Source organism: Falco punctatus (genome assembly GCF_963210335.1).
Source record: "Falco punctatus genome assembly, chromosome: 10".
Classification (NCBI taxonomy): domain Eukaryota; kingdom Metazoa; phylum Chordata; class Aves; order Falconiformes; family Falconidae; genus Falco; species Falco punctatus.
The window spans coordinates 87304-109250 of NC_137590.1; positions in this window are offsets into that span (position 1 = coordinate 87304).

Below are 21947 nucleotides of genomic sequence, written 5' to 3' on the forward strand. Positions count from 1 at the left end.
AGAGGTACTGGCAAAACTAAGGGCAGCGCATGCGCAGTGCCGGCTTGAAGCCAAAGGGGGCGTGGTCTCCGGCGACGTCGCATGCGTATGACGCAATTCCGCTTTTGCGCGTGCGCGGAAACGGCTTGCCCCCTAGGGGCGGGGCTTCGGCCTCGCACGTACGGGTTACGCAGACGGCCCCGGAAGTGGGGTTCATTTCCAGCCCGCGCGGCGCGCCGCCGCGCCCGTGGCGGTGCGGAGCCTTCGCCGGCAGCCTGGAAGACTTTCGGGCCGGGACGTGCGGCGGCGCGCTGGGTGAGCGCTCGGCCTGAGGGCGGGCGGGCGGGCGGGCGGGGGCCGGCGGGCAGCGGCCGAAGCGGGGGGGGCGGGGCGGGGGATGCGGCGGGCCGGCGCTCGGCCGCGGCGGGGAGCGCCTGGTGCCGGCGGCGGGCGGGCTGAGGCGGGCGGCCCGGCCCGGCCCGGGACCGGCGGGGCTGCCGGCCGTTCTCGTCTCCCCGGCAGCGACGGTGGTCAGCGGGCTCCTCACGGTGCTGCCTATTTTGGGCTGGGTTTTTTTTTTTTTTTTTTTTTTTTTTGTCTCTCGGGGCTGCGCCGCTACCTCAGCGAGGAGGCGAGGAGCGGCGGCGGGGCGGCCCCGGTGCTCGCCGCTTGTGGCGGCCTGGCGGGGCCCGGGAGAGGGAGGGGTCGGCCCGCGGCGACCTGCCGCCCCCCCCCCCCCCCCCCGCCGCCTCTGGGCTGCCCGGGCAGCCGCCGCAGCTCTGCGCGGGGCTTTGTCTTTCCCCCAGCCGCCGGCCTGAGCCGCGGCAGCGGGCTGGGACTGGAAGCGCCCTGCAAGTCTGACGGGGGTATCGCTGCCGTGCATGTGGTCTGCCTGTCTACCGATCGTTCCTGCCTCTTGTTCTGCTGGGGTAATTCCTTTGGGTAACGCGTCGGGCTCCGAATGGAGTGCATCCTGACTTCCTCCTGACCCCTGCGAGACGTTACCGGTGTTTGCCTTCCTCGTGTTTCACAGGGCCTCGGCTGTCGCGTGCGGAGAAGCTGTCAGCCTTGTCAGAAGAGAGCGTGTAGCCAGCAAGCGCGTCGTGGTGCTTCGGGACCAAGCTGATACCGCAGGCGTCCGTCTTTTGTTTGCGAAAAGGGATCGCGAGGAAACGTGCCGGTCTCGGAGGGGGAAGAGGTAGGAGGCAGCTTTCAACCGCTTTTAGGCTTAACTCCTGTGTTCCTGAGAACGGTTCTGGGCTTTGAGGGGTTTGCTTTTGGCTTTTTGCCTTAAGCTCGTCCTCCGTCACCGCTGTCGGCGTGCGCCGAGCCGCTGCTTAGGGAGCGGTGGCGGTACAGGCTGTGTGCGTGCCGACCGTCCTCGAGGCTGTAGCTGTATCCTACCCTAAAAAAAGCTCTCCGTAATACCCTGCTTCCGTTAGGACGCAATTTTCTCGAGTTCCCCCCCCACCACCACCTCAGGGTGATTTTCCCACACGCCTGCAGGCAGCAGGACTAACGTCATCTCCTTTTGCCCGCCTGGGCTCGGACTAAAATCCCTTCCCTGGCTGTTCTTTAGCTTGTACAGCCTTTGAGCCTTCCCTCGGGCCTGGCTGATGGTCCTTTGCCATTTCACCCCGTTCACAGCCAGCGTGAGTTTCGGTACCGACTATGTCAACGAATTTCAGCTGCACGACAAACCTGCTTTTTTGTCAATTAAATTAATCTCAGCCTTTTAATTGCTTTCGAAGGGAACTACGGGAGATCCTGTCGGCGTGGTGGCCTAGCGTAAGCGATGATGGAGAGGCGCATCGGATGTGACCTCCGTGTCAGCTCGGTGTGCCTCAGACAGACTGCATTTGGCACTCCGTGGCGTGCTGCGCAGCTCCAGAAATTCACGGTAGGGGAAAAAAAAGGGGCGAAAATGACAGTCACGTAGAAACACGAGTTGGGAAGAAATGCTGTACGTGAGGTCTTTCCGTTGAGCGAGGCAGCTGGTCTTGCTTGTGGATCTTTGGGGTACGAGCCTGACGCCGAGCAGCTCGTTTTTCATTTGACGTGCCTGGAGTTGTTTTCAAAGGGATGGAAGAGAAGCTTATGAAATAGGATAGGTTACCGAGTCTTCCTAAAACGCTCACGACAGTTACGTAGAAAGCCGAAGCGAAGGACGAGGGAATAAAGTTCTGTGCTTCCTAAGTAAATACGGTACGCTTAAAAGTGATCTCCGTGCAGGGTCCTAGTTGTTTCTGTTTTTAAAATCAGAAAGAAGTTTAAGAAGTCTCAGCGGTTAGTCGTGTGGGAAATAAATGGCTCTTCCGCAAAAAATTCCACGTCAGCGAGGCTCTTTGAACGATTCTTCTCGCAATCGATTCCGACTACAGCCAGTTCATGGTTTAATGTCGAGGTGTGTGCTCGCTCTCCTCTAAAGCAGTATTTCGTTTGCATTTCAGTCCTGTGGGTCATGACAAATTTGGGAAGAACCCGAAGGAAACTTTTCATCCTGGGACACAGAAGGTAGGAGGTGAGTTGTTTTGGGGGTTTTTTTTTTTTGTTTGTTTTGTTTCTGTTTGGTTTTTTTTTTTTGGTTGGTCGGTTGTGGCTTTTTATTCTTCTCTGGAAAAATAAGTCGTTACGTAGAAATGCTAGCGGTTTGTTTCTTTCTGTAGCAGGATAATAAGGAGGAGTAGAGTTACAGGTAGAGAATCGGCTGTCTTTATCAGTTGAAGTGGCTACTTTGAAATTAAAACAAATACAGGAGCACATTAACGGGGGGTTTTGCGCTGTGTCTTCGGTACCGGTGTGCTAAAGATGTTGTTTTGTTTACCGGATTCATTGGCTGTCGAAGAGCGAGAGGTAAATGTAAACTTTTCACTCCTAGCACTCACTCGGTGACGTGTACCGACTGAGGTATCAATTGCTTATTGCAGTGAAAAACTGCGGCGTTTCTGTGCAGCGTCTGAGATCGAAAATCATTTCAGGCACTGGCATAACCTATCGTACTAATAGATGACCAGCTTTAGTAACGTCATCAAAAAATCGTAATCTGTGATGGAAAGCAGAGTCTGAGGCGTCTGCTACTTGAGCATGTAACGGAGCTGGTACGAAGCGTATGTTGCCGTGCGTAGGTCGTGTACAAAAGATGTATCTAACAGTCCTTAGAGGAAACCTTATTTGAGGTCTTTTGTTTGATTGTCTGTTTGTCCTGTAGTTTTTGGTTTTCTTTCTCCGGGACCTGTGAATTTTGAATGTGGAGTCCTGCATGCTAAGGATGGGCAGCTTACAGACGAGGAAACGTTCGGCGCCGGTGAGTTTTTCACCTTTGTCTCGGCTGAGGGTTGCCTAAGGTGTTGAGCTTCACTGCGAGTACAAACATGCACGGTCCTGACCCTCTTAGGCTTGGTCTTGGGAGCCTTGAAGGCTTGTATACCAATCGAATCGTTACACTGAATAAACTGTTCCTTTTTTTTCTAGCGGGCGTTCCCAGAATGAAGCGGTGTGGAGCTGAAGGGGACTACGATTTCAAGGTTGACGGAGCCATTTGGACCGAGTCTTGAAGATCTCTTCGGTGTTTGTTCAAGGAAACTTAGTCTCGAGACAGTCCTCTGGCTCGCTGGCGAAACGGTAGGAAACTGCTTTGTTGATCCTGACGGTGCAGTCTGTTGGAAAGTAAAGATTCCTTGAGAGATCAGAACCACGTCCGTTGTTTCTCTGATTTAAAGGTGAACAGGCCTGTGTCGTTCAAGGAAAGACTCAGCGTTGGTTTTGTTTCTCTGAAACACAAAGTGCCCCATCTAAAGTGATTACAGAGTCTGAGTTGATTTTTCAAAAGCAGAGACTTGTGCCGTTTGCAAACCGCCTGTCGCACTGCTCAAAGACAAAAGACGTTCACCCGAGAAAGTTTTTGGAAACGAATGCCAAATAGACGTGGGGAAAGAGCTGGAGAGGTTTCTGTCTTGTCTGTCGAATTACCTTCTCTTTAGTGCCCTTACATTTGACAAGAAAAGGTTTCATTGCCTCTTTTATCGTGAAGACAATGTTGCTGGTGTTTTTATAAGGAAAAAAAAAAAAAAAAGTGTATGCCTGGTCTCTCGAGTGATTCTTTTGTTTTTTCTTTTTTTTTTTTTTTTTTTTTTTTTTTCTCTTTTTCTCTAGACTGGTGGAATTGAATATGTTCACTGGAAGAAGTTGATCCAGCGAGATGTGAAGCCGGGCGACTTGCTAAGGGGCCGTGGGCAGAGTTCCCTTCTCGCTTCCATTCGTCTAATAAAGGGTGCAGTCTGTTAGGTAGACTGGCTGCAGTACCCAAATTTTTTCGCCAGGCGGCAGCAGCGTGGCCGCCCTGCGCATGCGCAGACGGGGCTTGAAGCCAAAGGGGGCGTGGTCTGGGGGAGTAGTCGCGTGGTGATGACGCAATTCCGCTTCTGCGCATGCGCAGAAGAGGTACTGGCAAAACTAAGGGCAGCGCATGCGCAGTGCCGGCTTGAAGCCAAAGGGGGCGTGGTCTCCGGCGGCGTCGCATGCGTATGACGCAATTCCGCTTTCGCGCATGCGCAGAAGAGGTACTGGCAAAACTAAGGGCAGCGCATGCGCAGTGCCGGCTTGAAGCCAAAGGGGGCGTGGTCTCCGGCGACGTCGCATGCGTATGACGCAATTCCGCTTTTGCGCGTGCGCGGAAACGGCTTGCCCCCTAGGGGCGGGGCTTCGGCCTCGCACGTACGGGTTACGCAGACGGCCCCGGAAGTGGGGTTCATTTCCAGCCCGCGCGGCGCGCCGCCGCGCCCGTGGCGGTGCGGAGCCTTCGCCGGCAGCCTGGAAGACTTTCGGGCCGGGACGTGCGGCGGCGCGCTGGGTGAGCGCTCGGCCTGAGGGCGGGCGGGCGGGCGGGCGGGGGCCGGCGGGCAGCGGCCGAAGCGGGGGGGGCGGGGCGGGGGATGCGGCGGGCCGGCGCTCGGCCGCGGCGGGGAGCCCCTGGTGCCGGCGGCGGGCGGGCTGAGGCGGGCGGCCCGGCCCGGCCCGGGACCGGCGGGGCTGCCGGCCGTTCTCGTCTCCCCGGCAGCGACGGTGGTCAGCGGGCTCCTCACGGTGCTGCCTATTTTGGGCTGGGTTTTTTTTTTTTTTTTTTTTTTTTTGTCTCTCGGGGCTGCGCCGCTACCTCAGCGAGGAGGCGAGGAGCGGCGGCGGGGCGGCCCCGGTGCTCGCCGCTTGTGGCGGCCTGGCGGGGCCCGGGAGAGGGAGGGGTCGGCCCGCGGCGACCTGCCGCCCCCCCCCCCCCCCCCCGCCGCCTCTGGGCTGCCCGGGCAGCCGCCGCAGCTCTGCGCGGGGCTTTGTCTTTCCCCCAGCCGCCGGCCTGAGCCGCGGCAGCGGGCTGGGACTGGAAGCGCCCTGCAAGTCTGACGGGGGTATCGCTGCCGTGCATGTGGTCTGCCTGTCTACCGATCGTTCCTGCCTCTTGTTCTGCTGGGGTAATTCCTTTGGGTAACGCGTCGGGCTCCGAATGGAGTGCATCCTGACTTCCTCCTGACCCCTGCGAGACGTTACCGGTGTTTGCCTTCCTCGTGTTTCACAGGGCCTCGGCTGTCGCGTGCGGAGAAGCTGTCAGCCTTGTCAGAAGAGAGCGTGTAGCCAGCAAGCGCGTCGTGGTGCTTCGGGACCAAGCTGATACCGCAGGCGTCCGTCTTTTGTTTGCGAAAAGGGATCGCGAGGAAACGTGCCGGTCTCGGAGGGGGAAGAGGTAGGAGGCAGCTTTCAACCGCTTTTAGGCTTAACTCCTGTGTTCCTGAGAACGGTTCTGGGCTTTGAGGGGTTTGCTTTTGGCTTTTTGCCTTAAGCTCGTCCTCCGTCACCGCTGTCGGCGTGCGCCGAGCCGCTGCTTAGGGAGCGGTGGCGGTACAGGCTGTGTGCGTGCCGACCGTCCTCGAGGCTGTAGCTGTATCCTACCCTAAAAAAAGCTCTCCGTAATACCCTGCTTCCGTTAGGACGCAATTTTCTCGAGTTCCCCCCCCACCACCACCTCAGGGTGATTTTCCCACACGCCTGCAGGCAGCAGGACTAACGTCATCTCCTTTTGCCCGCCTGGGCTCGGACTAAAATCCCTTCCCTGGCTGTTCTTTAGCTTGTACAGCCTTTGAGCCTTCCCTCGGGCCTGGCTGATGGTCCTTTGCCATTTCACCCCGTTCACAGCCAGCGTGAGTTTCGGTACCGACTATGTCAACGAATTTCAGCTGCACGACAAACCTGCTTTTTTGTCAATTAAATTAATCTCAGCCTTTTAATTGCTTTCGAAGGGAACTACGGGAGATCCTGTCGGCGTGGTGGCCTAGCGTAAGCGATGATGGAGAGGCGCATCGGATGTGACCTCCGTGTCAGCTCGGTGTGCCTCAGACAGACTGCATTTGGCACTCCGTGGCGTGCTGCGCAGCTCCAGAAATTCACGGTAGGGGAAAAAAAAGGGGCGAAAATGACAGTCACGTAGAAACACGAGTTGGGAAGAAATGCTGTACGTGAGGTCTTTCCGTTGAGCGAGGCAGCTGGTCTTGCTTGTGGATCTTTGGGGTACGAGCCTGACGCCGAGCAGCTCGTTTTTCATTTGACGTGCCTGGAGTTGTTTTCAAAGGGATGGAAGAGAAGCTTATGAAATAGGATAGGTTACCGAGTCTTCCTAAAACGCTCACGACAGTTACGTAGAAAGCCGAAGCGAAGGACGAGGGAATAAAGTTCTGTGCTTCCTAAGTAAATACGGTACGCTTAAAAGTGATCTCCGTGCAGGGTCCTAGTTGTTTCTGTTTTTAAAATCAGAAAGAAGTTTAAGAAGTCTCAGCGGTTAGTCGTGTGGGAAATAAATGGCTCTTCCGCAAAAAATTCCACGTCAGCGAGGCTCTTTGAACGATTCTTCTCGCAATCGATTCCGACTACAGCCAGTTCATGGTTTAATGTCGAGGTGTGTGCTCGCTCTCCTCTAAAGCAGTATTTCGTTTGCATTTCAGTCCTGTGGGTCATGACAAATTTGGGAAGAACCCGAAGGAAACTTTTCATCCTGGGACACAGAAGGTAGGAGGTGAGTTGTTTTGGGGGTTTTTTTTTTTTGTTTGTTTTGTTTCTGTTTGGTTTTTTTTTTTTGGTTGGTCGGTTGTGGCTTTTTATTCTTCTCTGGAAAAATAAGTCGTTACGTAGAAATGCTAGCGGTTTGTTTCTTTCTGTAGCAGGATAATAAGGAGGAGTAGAGTTACAGGTAGAGAATCGGCTGTCTTTATCAGTTGAAGTGGCTACTTTGAAATTAAAACAAATACAGGAGCACATTAACGGGGGGTTTTGCGCTGTGTCTTCGGTACCGGTGTGCTAAAGATGTTGTTTTGTTTACCGGATTCATTGGCTGTCGAAGAGCGAGAGGTAAATGTAAACTTTTCACTCCTAGCACTCACTCGGTGACGTGTACCGACTGAGGTATCAATTGCTTATTGCAGTGAAAAACTGCGGCGTTTCTGTGCAGCGTCTGAGATCGAAAATCATTTCAGGCACTGGCATAACCTATCGTACTAATAGATGACCAGCTTTAGTAACGTCATCAAAAAATCGTAATCTGTGATGGAAAGCAGAGTCTGAGGCGTCTGCTACTTGAGCATGTAACGGAGCTGGTACGAAGCGTATGTTGCCGTGCGTAGGTCGTGTACAAAAGATGTATCTAACAGTCCTTAGAGGAAACCTTATTTGAGGTCTTTTGTTTGATTGTCTGTTTGTCCTGTAGTTTTTGGTTTTCTTTCTCCGGGACCTGTGAATTTTGAATGTGGAGTCCTGCATGCTAAGGATGGGCAGCTTACAGACGAGGAAACGTTCGGCGCCGGTGAGTTTTTCACCTTTGTCTCGGCTGAGGGTTGCCTAAGGTGTTGAGCTTCACTGCGAGTACAAACATGCACGGTCCTGACCCTCTTAGGCTTGGTCTTGGGAGCCTTGAAGGCTTGTATACCAATCGAATCGTTACACTGAATAAACTGTTCCTTTTTTTTCTAGCGGGCGTTCCCAGAATGAAGCGGTGTGGAGCTGAAGGGGACTACGATTTCAAGGTTGACGGAGCCATTTGGACCGAGTCTTGAAGATCTCTTCGGTGTTTGTTCAAGGAAACTTAGTCTCGAGACAGTCCTCTGGCTCGCTGGCGAAACGGTAGGAAACTGCTTTGTTGATCCTGACGGTGCAGTCTGTTGGAAAGTAAAGATTCCTTGAGAGATCAGAACCACGTCCGTTGTTTCTCTGATTTAAAGGTGAACAGGCCTGTGTCGTTCAAGGAAAGACTCAGCGTTGGTTTTGTTTCTCTGAAACACAAAGTGCCCCATCTAAAGTGATTACAGAGTCTGAGTTGATTTTTCAAAAGCAGAGACTTGTGCCGTTTGCAAACCGCCTGTCGCACTGCTCAAAGACAAAAGACGTTCACCCGAGAAAGTTTTTGGAAACGAATGCCAAATAGACGTGGGGAAAGAGCTGGAGAGGTTTCTGTCTTGTCTGTCGAATTACCTTCTCTTTAGTGCCCTTACATTTGACAAGAAAAGGTTTCATTGCCTCTTTTATCGTGAAGACAATGTTGCTGGTGTTTTTATAAGGAAAAAAAAAAAAAAAAGTGTATGCCTGGTCTCTCGAGTGATTCTTTTGTTTTTTCTTTTTTTTTTTTTTTTTTTTTTTTTTTCTCTTTTTCTCTAGACTGGTGGAATTGAATATGTTCACTGGAAGAAGTTGATCCAGCGAGATGTGAAGCCGGGCGACTTGCTAAGGGGCCGTGGGCAGAGTTCCCTTCTCGCTTCCATTCGTCTAATAAAGGGTGCAGTCTGTTAGGTAGACTGGCTGCAGTACCCAAATTTTTTCGCCAGGCGGCAGCAGCGTGGCCGCCCTGCAGAGTAAGGGCAGCGCATGCGCAGACGGGGCTTGAAGCCAAAGGGGGCGTGGTCTGGGGGAGTAGTCGCGTGGTGATGACGCAATTCCGCTTCTGCGCATGCGCAGAAGAGGTACTGGCAAAACTAAGGGCAGCGCATGCGCAGTGCCGGCTTGAAGCCAAAGGGGGCGTGGTCTCCGGCGGCGTCGCATGCGTATGACGCAATTCCGCTTTCGCGCATGCGCAGAAGAGGTACTGGCAAAACTAAGGGCAGCGCATGCGCAGTGCCGGCTTGAAGCCAAAGGGGGCGTGGTCTCCGGCGACGTCGCATGCGTATGACGCAATTCCGCTTTTGCGCGTGCGCGGAAACGGCTTGCCCCCTAGGGGCGGGGCTTCGGCCTCGCACGTACGGGTTACGCAGACGGCCCCGGAAGTGGGGTTCATTTCCAGCCCGCGCGGCGCGCCGCCGCGCCCGTGGCGGTGCGGAGCCTTCGCCGGCAGCCTGGAAGACTTTCGGGCCGGGACGTGCGGCGGCGCGCTGGGTGAGCGCTCGGCCTGAGGGCGGGCGGGCGGGCGGGCGGGGGCCGGCGGGCAGCGGCCGAAGCGGGGGGGGCGGGGCGGGGGATGCGGCGGGCCGGCGCTCGGCCGCGGCGGGGAGCGCCTGGTGCCGGCGGCGGGCGGGCTGAGGCGGGCGGCCCGGCCCGGCCCGGGACCGGCGGGGCTGCCGGCCGTTCTCGTCTCCCCGGCAGCGACGGTGGTCAGCGGGCTCCTCACGGTGCTGCCTATTTTGGGCTGGGTTTTTTTTTTTTTTTTTTTTTTTTTTTGTCTCTCGGGGCTGCGCCGCTACCTCAGCGAGGAGGCGAGGAGCGGCGGCGGGGCGGCCCCGGTGCTCGCCGCTTGTGGCGGCCTGGCGGGGCCCGGGAGAGGGAGGGGTCGGCCCGCGGCGACCTGCCGCCCCCCCCCCCCCCCCCCGCCGCCTCTGGGCTGCCCGGGCAGCCGCCGCAGCTCTGCGCGGGGCTTTGTCTTTCCCCCAGCCGCCGGCCTGAGCCGCGGCAGCGGGCTGGGACTGGAAGCGCCCTGCAAGTCTGACGGGGGTATCGCTGCCGTGCATGTGGTCTGCCTGTCTACCGATCGTTCCTGCCTCTTGTTCTGCTGGGGTAATTCCTTTGGGTAACGCGTCGGGCTCCGAATGGAGTGCATCCTGACTTCCTCCTGACCCCTGCGAGACGTTACCGGTGTTTGCCTTCCTCGTGTTTCACAGGGCCTCGGCTGTCGCGTGCGGAGAAGCTGTCAGCCTTGTCAGAAGAGAGCGTGTAGCCAGCAAGCGCGTCGTGGTGCTTCGGGACCAAGCTGATACCGCAGGCGTCCCTCTTTTGTTTGCGAAAAGGGATCGCGAGGAAACGTGCCGGTCTCGGAGGGGGAAGAGGTAGGAGGCAGCTTTCAACCGCTTTTAGGCTTAACTCCTGTGTTCCTGAGAACGGTTCTGGGCTTTGAGGGGTTTGCTTTTGGCTTTTTGCCTTAAGCTCGTCCTCCGTCACCGCTGTCGGCGTGCGCCGAGCCGCTGCTTAGGGAGCGGTGGCGGTACAGGCTGTGTGCGTGCCGACCGTCCTCGAGGCTGTAGCTGTATCCTACCCTAAAAAAAGCTCTCCGTAATACCCTGCTTCCGTTAGGACGCAATTTTCTCGAGTTCCCCCCCCACCACCACCTCAGGGTGATTTTCCCACACGCCTGCAGGCAGCAGGACTAACGTCATCTCCTTTTGCCCGCCTGGGCTCGGACTAAAATCCCTTCCCTGGCTGTTCTTTAGCTTGTACAGCCTTTGAGCCTTCCCTCGGGCCTGGCTGATGGTCCTTTGCCATTTCACCCCGTTCACAGCCAGCGTGAGTTTCGGTACCGACTATGTCAACGAATTTCAGCTGCACGACAAACCTGCTTTTTTGTCAATTAAATTAATCTCAGCCTTTTAATTGCTTTCGAAGGGAACTACGGGAGATCCTGTCGGCGTGGTGGCCTAGCGTAAGCGATGATGGAGAGGCGCATCGGATGTGACCTCCGTGTCAGCTCGGTGTGCCTCAGACAGACTGCATTTGGCACTCCGTGGCGTGCTGCGCAGCTCCAGAAATTCACGGTAGGGGAAAAAAAAGGGGCGAAAATGACAGTCACGTAGAAACACGAGTTGGGAAGAAATGCTGTACGTGAGGTCTTTCCGTTGAGCGAGGCAGCTGGTCTTGCTTGTGGATCTTTGGGGTACGAGCCTGACGCCGAGCAGCTCGTTTTTCATTTGACGTGCCTGGAGTTGTTTTCAAAGGGATGGAAGAGAAGCTTATGAAATAGGATAGGTTACCGAGTCTTCCTAAAACGCTCACGACAGTTACGTAGAAAGCCGAAGCGAAGGACGAGGGAATAAAGTTCTGTGCTTCCTAAGTAAATACGGTACGCTTAAAAGTGATCTCCGTGCAGGGTCCTAGTTGTTTCTGTTTTTAAAATCAGAAAGAAGTTTAAGAAGTCTCAGCGGTTAGTCGTGTGGGAAATAAATGGCTCTTCCGCAAAAAATTCCACGTCAGCGAGGCTCTTTGAACGATTCTTCTCGCAATCGATTCCGACTACAGCCAGTTCATGGTTTAATGTCGAGGTGTGTGCTCGCTCTCCTCTAAAGCAGTATTTCGTTTGCATTTCAGTCCTGTGGGTCATGACAAATTTGGGAAGAACCCGAAGGAAACTTTTCGTCCTGGGACACAGAAGGTAGGAGGTGAGTTGTTTTGGGGGGTTTTTTTTTTTGTTTGTTTTGTTTCTGTTTGGTTTTTTTTTTTTGGTTGGTCGGTTGTGGCTTTTTATTCTTCTCTGGAAAAATAAGTCGTTACGTAGAAATGCTAGCGGTTTGTTTCTTTCTGTAGCAGGATAATAAGGAGGAGTAGAGTTACAGGTAGAGAATCGGCTGTCTTTATCAGTTGAAGTGGCTACTTTGAAATTAAAACAAATACAGGAGCACATTAACGGGGGGTTTTGCGCTGTGTCTTCGGTACCGGTGTGCTAAAGATGTTGTTTTGTTTACCGGATTCATTGGCTGTCGAAGAGCGAGAGGTAAATGTAAACTTTTCACTCCTAGCACTCACTCGGTGACGTGTACCGACTGAGGTATCAATTGCTTATTGCAGTGAAAAACTGCGGCGTTTCTGTGCAGCGTCTGAGATCGAAAATCATTTCAGGCACTGGCATAACCTATCGTACTAATAGATGACCAGCTTTAGTAACGTCATCAAAAAATCGTAATCTGTGATGGAAAGCAGAGTCTGAGGCGTCTGCTACTTGAGCATGTAACGGAGCTGGTACGAAGCGTATGTTGCCGTGCGTAGGTCGTGTACAAAAGATGTATCTAACAGTCCTTAGAGGAAACCTTATTTGAGGTCTTTTGTTTGATTGTCTGTTTGTCCTGTAGTTTTTGGTTTTCTTTCTCCGGGACCTGTGAATTTTGAATGTGGAGTCCTGCATGCTAAGGATGGGCAGCTTACAGACGAGGAAACGTTCGGCGCCGGTGAGTTTTTCACCTTTGTCTCGGCTGAGGGTTGCCTAAGGTGTTGAGCTTCACTGCGAGTACAAACATGCACGGTCCTGACCCTCTTAGGCTTGGTCTTGGGAGCCTTGAAGGCTTGTATACCAATCGAATCGTTACACTGAATAAACTGTTCCTTTTTTTTCTAGCGGGCGTTCCCAGAATGAAGCGGTGTGGAGCTGAAGGGGACTACGATTTCAAGGTTGACGGAGCCATTTGGACCGAGTCTTGAAGATCTCTTCGGTGTTTGTTCAAGGAAACTTAGTCTCGAGACAGTCCTCTGGCTCGCTGGCGAAACGGTAGGAAACTGCTTTGTTGATCCTGACGGTGCAGTCTGTTGGAAAGTAAAGATTCCTTGAGAGATCAGAACCACGTCCGTTGTTTCTCTGATTTAAAGGTGAACAGGCCTGTGTCGTTCAAGGAAAGACTCAGCGTTGGTTTTGTTTCTCTGAAACACAAAGTGCCCCATCTAAAGTGATTACAGAGTCTGAGTTGATTTTTCAAAAGCAGAGACTTGTGCCGTTTGCAAACCGCCTGTCGCACTGCTCAAAGACAAAAGACGTTCACCCGAGAAAGTTTTTGGAAACGAATGCCAAATAGACGTGGGGAAAGAGCTGGAGAGGTTTCTGTCTTGTCTGTCGAATTACCTTCTCTTTAGTGCCCTTACATTTGACAAGAAAAGGTTTCATTGCCTCTTTTATCGTGAAGACAATGTTGCTGGTGTTTTTATAAGGAAAAAAAAAAAAAAAAGTGTATGCCTGGTCTCTCGAGTGATTCTTTTGTTTTTTCTTTTTTTTTTTTTTTTTTTTTTTTTTTCTCTTTTTCTCTAGACTGGTGGAATTGAATATGTTCACTGGAAGAAGTTGATCCAGCGAGATGTGAAGCCGGGCGACTTGCTAAGGGGCCGTGGGCAGAGTTCCCTTCTCGCTTCCATTCGTCTAATAAAGGGTGCAGTCTGTTAGGTAGACTGGCTGCAGTACCCAAATTTTTTCGCCAGGCGGCAGCAGCGTGGCCGCCCTGCAGAGTAAGGGCAGCGCATGCGCAGACGGGGCTTGAAGCCAAAGGGGGCGTGGTCTGGGGGAGTAGTCGCGTGGTGATGACGCAATTCCGCTTCTGCGCATGCGCAGAAGAGGTACTGGCAAAACTAAGGGCAGCGCATGCGCAGTGCCGGCTTGAAGCCAAAGGGGGCGTGGTCTCCGGCGGCGTCGCATGCGTATGACGCAATTCCGCTTTCGCGCATGCGCAGAAGAGGTACTGGCAAAACTAAGGGCAGCGCATGCGCAGTGCCGGCTTGAAGCCAAAGGGGGCGTGGTCTCCGGCGACGTCGCATGCGTATGACGCAATTCCGCTTTTGCGCGTGCGCGGAAACGGCTTGCCCCCTAGGGGCGGGGCTTCGGCCTCGCACGTACGGGTTACGCAGACGGCCCCGGAAGTGGGGTTCATTTCCAGCCCGCGCGGCGCGCCGCCGCGCCCGTGGCGGTGCGGAGCCTTCGCCGGCAGCCTGGAAGACTTTCGGGCCGGGACGTGCGGCGGCGCGCTGGGTGAGCGCTCGGCCTGAGGGCGGGCGGGCGGGCGGGCGGGGGCCGGCGGGCAGCGGCCGAAGCGGGGGGGGCGGGGCGGGGGATGCGGCGGGCCGGCGCTCGGCCGCGGCGGGGAGCGCCTGGTGCCGGCGGCGGGCGGGCTGAGGCGGGCGGCCCGGCCCGGCCCGGGACCGGCGGGGCTGCCGGCCGTTCTCGTCTCCCCGGCAGCGACGGTGGTCAGCGGGCTCCTCACGGTGCTGCCTATTTTGGGCTGGGTTTTTTTTTTTTTTTTTTTTTTTTTTTGTCTCTCGGGGCTGCGCCGCTACCTCAGCGAGGAGGCGAGGAGCGGCGGCGGGGCGGCCCCGGTGCTCGCCGCTTGTGGCGGCCTGGCGGGGCCCGGGAGAGGGAGGGGTCGGCCCGCGGCGACCTGCCGCCCCCCCCCCCCCCCCCCGCCGCCTCTGGGCTGCCCGGGCAGCCGCCGCAGCTCTGCGCGGGGCTTTGTCTTTCCCCCAGCCGCCGGCCTGAGCCGCGGCAGCGGGCTGGGACTGGAAGCGCCCTGCAAGTCTGACGGGGGTATCGCTGCCGTGCATGTGGTCTGCCTGTCTACCGATCGTTCCTGCCTCTTGTTCTGCTGGGGTAATTCCTTTGGGTAACGCGTCGGGCTCCGAATGGAGTGCATCCTGACTTCCTCCTGACCCCTGCGAGACGTTACCGGTGTTTGCCTTCCTCGTGTTTCACAGGGCCTCGGCTGTCGCGTGCGGAGAAGCTGTCAGCCTTGTCAGAAGAGAGCGTGTAGCCAGCAAGCGCGTCGTGGTGCTTCGGGACCAAGCTGATACCGCAGGCGTCCCTCTTTTGTTTGCGAAAAGGGATCGCGAGGAAACGTGCCGGTCTCGGAGGGGGAAGAGGTAGGAGGCAGCTTTCAACCGCTTTTAGGCTTAACTCCTGTGTTCCTGAGAACGGTTCTGGGCTTTGAGGGGTTTGCTTTTGGCTTTTTGCCTTAAGCTCGTCCTCCGTCACCGCTGTCGGCGTGCGCCGAGCCGCTGCTTAGGGAGCGGTGGCGGTACAGGCTGTGTGCGTGCCGACCGTCCTCGAGGCTGTAGCTGTATCCTACCCTAAAAAAAGCTCTCCGTAATACCCTGCTTCCGTTAGGACGCAATTTTCTCGAGTTCCCCCCCCACCACCACCTCAGGGTGATTTTCCCACACGCCTGCAGGCAGCAGGACTAACGTCATCTCCTTTTGCCCGCCTGGGCTCGGACTAAAATCCCTTCCCTGGCTGTTCTTTAGCTTGTACAGCCTTTGAGCCTTCCCTCGGGCCTGGCTGATGGTCCTTTGCCATTTCACCCCGTTCACAGCCAGCGTGAGTTTCGGTACCGACTATGTCAACGAATTTCAGCTGCACGACAAACCTGCTTTTTTGTCAATTAAATTAATCTCAGCCTTTTAATTGCTTTCGAAGGGAACTACGGGAGATCCTGTCGGCGTGGTGGCCTAGCGTAAGCGATGATGGAGAGGCGCATCGGATGTGACCTCCGTGTCAGCTCGGTGTGCCTCAGACAGACTGCATTTGGCACTCCGTGGCGTGCTGCGCAGCTCCAGAAATTCACGGTAGGGGAAAAAAAAGGGGCGAAAATGACAGTCACGTAGAAACACGAGTTGGGAAGAAATGCTGTACGTGAGGTCTTTCCGTTGAGCGAGGCAGCTGGTCTTGCTTGTGGATCTTTGGGGTACGAGCCTGACGCCGAGCAGCTCGTTTTTCATTTGACGTGCCTGGAGTTGTTTTCAAAGGGATGGAAGAGAAGCTTATGAAATAGGATAGGTTACCGAGTCTTCCTAAAACGCTCACGACAGTTACGTAGAAAGCCGAAGCGAAGGACGAGGGAATAAAGTTCTGTGCTTCCTAAGTAAATACGGTACGCTTAAAAGTGATCTCCGTGCAGGGTCCTAGTTGTTTCTGTTTTTAAAATCAGAAAGAAGTTTAAGAAGTCTCAGCGGTTAGTCGTGTGGGAAATAAATGGCTCTTCCGCAAAAAATTCCACGTCAGCGAGGCTCTTTGAACGATTCTTCTCGCAATCGATTCCGACTACAGCCAGTTCATGGTTTAATGTCGAGGTGTGTGCTCGCTCTCCTCTAAAGCAGTATTTCGTTTGCATTTCAGTCCTGTGGGTCATGACAAATTTGGGAAGAACCCGAAGGAAACTTTTCGTCCTGGGACACAGAAGGTAGGAGGTGAGTTGTTTTGGGGGGTTTTTTTTTTTGTTTGTTTTGTTTCTGTTTGGTTTTTTTTTTTTGGTTGGTCGGTTGTGGCTTTTTATTCTTCTCTGGAAAAATAAGTCGTTACGTAGAAATGCTAGCGGTTTGTTTCTTTCTGTAGCAGGATAATAAGGAGGAGTAGAGTTACAGGTAGAGAATCGGCTGTCTTTATCAGTTGAAGTGGCTACTTTGAAATTAAAACAAATACAGGAGCACATTAACGGGGGGTTTTGCGCTGTGTCTTCGGTACCGGTGTGCTAAAGATGTTGTTTTGTTTACCGGATTCATTGGCTGTCGAAGAGCGAGAGGTAAATGTAAACTTTTCACTCCTAGCACTCACTCGGTGACGTGTACCGACTGAGGTATCAATTGCTTATTGCAGTGAAAAACTGCGGCGTTTCTGTGCAGCGTCTGAGATCGAAAATCATTTCAGGCACTGGCATAACCTATCGTACTAATAGATGACCAGCTTTAGTAACGTCATCAAAAAATCGTAATCTGTGATGGAAAGCAGAGTCTGAGGCGTCTGCTACTTGAGCATGTAACGGAGCTGGTACGAAGCGTATGTTGCCGTGCGTAGGTCGTGTACAAAAGATGTATCTAACAGTCCTTAGAGGAAACCTTATTTGAGGTCTTTTGTTTGATTGTCTGTTTGTCCTGTAGTTTTTGGTTTTCTTTCTCCGGGACCTGTGAATTTTGAATGTGGAGTCCTGCATGCTAAGGATGGGCAGCTTACAGACGAGGAAACGTTCGGCGCCGGTGAGTTTTTCACCTTTGTCTCGGCTGAGGGTTGCCTAAGGTGTTGAGCTTCACTGCGAGTACAAACATGCACGGTCCTGACCCTCTTAGGCTTGGTCTTGGGAGCCTTGAAGGCTTGTATACCAATCGAATCGTTACACTGAATAAACTGTTCCTTTTTTTTCTAGCGGGCGTTCCCAGAATGAAGCGGTGTGGAGCTGAAGGGGACTACGATTTCAAGGTTGACGGAGCCATTTGGACCGAGTCTTGAAGATCTCTTCGGTGTTTGTTCAAGGAAACTTAGTCTCGAGACAGTCCTCTGGCTCGCTGGCGAAACGGTAGGAAACTGCTTTGTTGATCCTGACGGTGCAGTCTGTTGGAAAGTAAAGATTCCTTGAGAGATCAGAACCACGTCCGTTGTTTCTCTGATTTAAAGGTGAACAGGCCTGTGTCGTTCAAGGAAAGACTCAGCGTTGGTTTTGTTTCTCTGAAACACAAAGTGCCCCATCTAAAGTGATTACAGAGTCTGAGTTGATTTTTCAAAAGCAGAGACTTGTGCCGTTTGCAAACCGCCTGTCGCACTGCTCAAAGACAAAAGACGTTCACCCGAGAAAGTTTTTGGAAACGAATGCCAAATAGACGTGGGGAAAGAGCTGGAGAGGTTTCTGTCTTGTCTGTCGAATTACCTTCTCTTTAGTGCCCTTACATTTGACAAGAAAAGGTTTCATTGCCTCTTTTATCGTGAAGACAATGTTGCTGGTGTTTTTATAAGGAAAAAAAAAAAAAAAAGTGTATGCCTGGTCTCTCGAGTGATTCTTTTGTTTTTTCTTTTTTTTTTTTTTTTTTTTTTTTTTTCTCTTTTTCTCTAGACTGGTGGAATTGAATATGTTCACTGGAAGAAGTTGATCCAGCGAGATGTGAAGCCGGGCGACTTGCTAAGGGGCCGTGGGCAGAGTTCCCTTCTCGCTTCCATTCGTCTAATAAAGGGTGCAGTCTGTTAGGTAGACTGGCTGCAGTACCCAAATTTTTTCGCCAGGCGGCAGCAGCGTGGCCGCCCTGCAGAGTAAGGGCAGCGCATGCGCAGACGGGGCTTGAAGCCAAAGGGGGCGTGGTCTGGGGGAGTAGTCGCGTGGTGATGACGCAATTCCGCTTCTGCGCATGCGCAGAAGAGGTACTGGCAAAACTAAGGGCAGCGCATGCGCAGTGCCGGCTTGAAGCCAAAGGGGGCGTGGTCTCCGGCGGCGTCGCATGCGTATGACGCAATTCCGCTTTCGCGCATGCGCAGAAGAGGTACTGGCAAAACTAAGGGCAGCGCATGCGCAGTGCCGGCTTGAAGCCAAAGGGGGCGTGGTCTCCGGCGACGTCGCATGCGTATGACGCAATTCCGCTTTTGCGCGTGCGCGGAAACGGCTTGCCCCCTAGGGGCGGGGCTTCGGCCTCGCACGTACGGGTTACGCAGACGGCCCCGGAAGTGGGGTTCATTTCCAGCCCGCGCGGCGCGCCGCCGCGCCCGTGGCGGTGCGGAGCCTTCGCCGGCAGCCTGGAAGACTTTCGGGCCGGGACGTGCGGCGGCGCGCTGGGTGAGCGCTCGGCCTGAGGGCGGGCGGGCGGGCGGGCGGGGGCCGGCGGGCAGCGGCCGAAGCGGGGGGGGCGGGGCGGGGGATGCGGCGGGCCGGCGCTCGGCCGCGGCGGGGAGCGCCTGGTGCCGGCGGCGGGCGGGCTGAGGCGGGCGGCCCGGCCCGGCCCGGGACCGGCGGGGCTGCCGGCCGTTCTCGTCTCCCCGGCAGCGACGGTGGTCAGCGGGCTCCTCACGGTGCTGCCTATTTTGGGCTGGGTTTTTTTTTTTTTTTTTTTTTTTTTTTGTCTCTCGGGGCTGCGCCGCTACCTCAGCGAGGAGGCGAGGAGCGGCGGCGGGGCGGCCCCGGTGCTCGCCGCTTGTGGCGGCCTGGCGGGGCCCGGGAGAGGGAGGGGTCGGCCCGCGGCGACCTGCCGCCCCCCCCCCCCCCCCCCGCCGCCTCTGGGCTGCCCGGGCAGCCGCCGCAGCTCTGCGCGGGGCTTTGTCTTTCCCCCAGCCGCCGGCCTGAGCCGCGGCAGCGGGCTGGGACTGGAAGCGCCCTGCAAGTCTGACGGGGGTATCGCTGCCGTGCATGTGGTCTGCCTGTCTACCGATCGTTCCTGCCTCTTGTTCTGCTGGGGTAATTCCTTTGGGTAACGCGTCGGGCTCCGAATGGAGTGCATCCTGACTTCCTCCTGACCCCTGCGAGACGTTACCGGTGTTTGCCTTCCTCGTGTTTCACAGGGCCTCGGCTGTCGCGTGCGGAGAAGCTGTCAGCCTTGTCAGAAGAGAGCGTGTAGCCAGCAAGCGCGTCGTGGTGCTTCGGGACCAAGCTGATACCGCAGGCGTCCCTCTTTTGTTTGCGAAAAGGGATCGCGAGGAAACGTGCCGGTCTCGGAGGGGGAAGAGGTAGGAGGCAGCTTTCAACCGCTTTTAGGCTTAACTCCTGTGTTCCTGAGAACGGTTCTGGGCTTTGAGGGGTTTGCTTTTGGCTTTTTGCCTTAAGCTCGTCCTCCGTCACCGCTGTCGGCGTGCGCCGAGCCGCTGCTTAGGGAGCGGTGGCGGTACAGGCTGTGTGCGTGCCGACCGTCCTCGAGGCTGTAGCTGTATCCTACCCTAAAAAAAGCTCTCCGTAATACCCTGCTTCCGTTAGGACGCAATTTTCTCGAGTTCCCCCCCCACCACCACCTCAGGGTGATTTTCCCACACGCCTGCAGGCAGCAGGACTAACGTCATCTCCTTTTGCCCGCCTGGGCTCGGACTAAAATCCCTTCCCTGGCTGTTCTTTAGCTTGTACAGCCTTTGAGCCTTCCCTCGGGCCTGGCTGATGGTCCTTTGCCATTTCACCCCGTTCACAGCCAGCGTGAGTTTCGGTACCGACTATGTCAACGAATTTCAGCTGCACGACAAACCTGCTTTTTTGTCAATTAAATTAATCTCAGCCTTTTAATTGCTTTCGAAGGGAACTACGGGAGATCCTGTCGGCGTGGTGGCCTAGCGTAAGCGATGATGGAGAGGCGCATCGGATGTGACCTCCGTGTCAGCTCGGTGTGCCTCAGACAGACTGCATTTGGCACTCCGTGGCGTGCTGCGCAGCTCCAGAAATTCACGGTAGGGGAAAAAAAAGGGGCGAAAATGACAGTCACGTAGAAACACGAGTTGGGAAGAAATGCTGTACGTGAGGTCTTTCCGTTGAGCGAGGCAGCTGGTCTTGCTTGTGGATCTTTGGGGTACGAGCCTGACGCCGAGCAGCTCGTTTTTCATTTGACGTGCCTGGAGTTGTTTTCAAAGGGATGGAAGAGAAGCTTATGAAATAGGATAGGTTACCGAGTCTTCCTAAAACGCTCACGACAGTTACGTAGAAAGCCGAAGCGAAGGACGAGGGAATAAAGTTCTGTGCTTCCTAAGTAAATACGGTACGCTTAAAAGTGATCTCCGTGCAGGGTCCTAGTTGTTTCTGTTTTTAAAATCAGAAAGAAGTTTAAGAAGTCTCAGCGGTTAGTCGTGTGGGAAATAAATGGCTCTTCCGCAAAAAATTCCACGTCAGCGAGGCTCTTTGAACGATTCTTCTCGCAATCGATTCCGACTACAGCCAGTTCATGGTTTAATGTCGAGGTGTGTGCTCGCTCTCCTCTAAAGCAGTATTTCGTTTGCATTTCAGTCCTGTGGGTCATGACAAATTTGGGAAGAACCCGAAGGAAACTTTTCGTCCTGGGACACAGAAGGTAGGAGGTGAGTTGTTTTGGGGGGTTTTTTTTTTTGTTTGTTTTGTTTCTGTTTGGTTTTTTTTTTTTGGTTGGTCGGTTGTGGCTTTTTATTCTTCTCTGGAAAAATAAGTCGTTACGTAGAAATGCTAGCGGTTTGTTTCTTTCTGTAGCAGGATAATAAGGAGGAGTAGAGTTACAGGTAGAGAATCGGCTGTCTTTATCAGTTGAAGTGGCTACTTTGAAATTAAAACAAATACAGGAGCACATTAACGGGGGGTTTTGCGCTGTGTCTTCGGTACCGGTGTGCTAAAGATGTTGTTTTGTTTACCGGATTCATTGGCTGTCGAAGAGCGAGAGGTAAATGTAAACTTTTCACTCCTAGCACTCACTCGGTGACGTGTACCGACTGAGGTATCAATTGCTTATTGCAGTGAAAAACTGCGGCGTTTCTGTGCAGCGTCTGAGATCGAAAATCATTTCAGGCACTGGCATAACCTATCGTACTAATAGATGACCAGCTTTAGTAACGTCATCAAAAAATCGTAATCTGTGATGGAAAGCAGAGTCTGAGGCGTCTGCTACTTGAGCATGTAACGGAGCTGGTACGAAGCGTATGTTGCCGTGCGTAGGTCGTGTACAAAAGATGTATCTAACAGTCCTTAGAGGAAACCTTATTTGAGGTCTTTTGTTTGATTGTCTGTTTGTCCTGTAGTTTTTGGTTTTCTTTCTCCGGGACCTGTGAATTTTGAATGTGGAGTCCTGCATGCTAAGGATGGGCAGCTTACAGACGAGGAAACGTTCGGCGCCGGTGAGTTTTTCACCTTTGTCTCGGCTGAGGGTTGCCTAAGGTGTTGAGCTTCACTGCGAGTACAAACATGCACGGTCCTGACCCTCTTAGGCTTGGTCTTGGGAGCCTTGAAGGCTTGTATACCAATCGAATCGTTACACTGAATAAACTGTTCCTTTTTTTTCTAGCGGGCGTTCCCAGAATGAAGCGGTGTGGAGCTGAAGGGGACTACGATTTCAAGGTTGACGGAGCCATTTGGACCGAGTCTTGAAGATCTCTTCGGTGTTTGTTCAAGGAAACTTAGTCTCGAGACAGTCCTCTGGCTCGCTGGCGAAACGGTAGGAAACTGCTTTGTTGATCCTGACGGTGCAGTCTGTTGGAAAGTAAAGATTCCTTGAGAGATCAGAACCACGTCCGTTGTTTCTCTGATTTAAAGGTGAACAGGCCTGTGTCGTTCAAGGAAAGACTCAGCGTTGGTTTTGTTTCTCTGAAACACAAAGTGCCC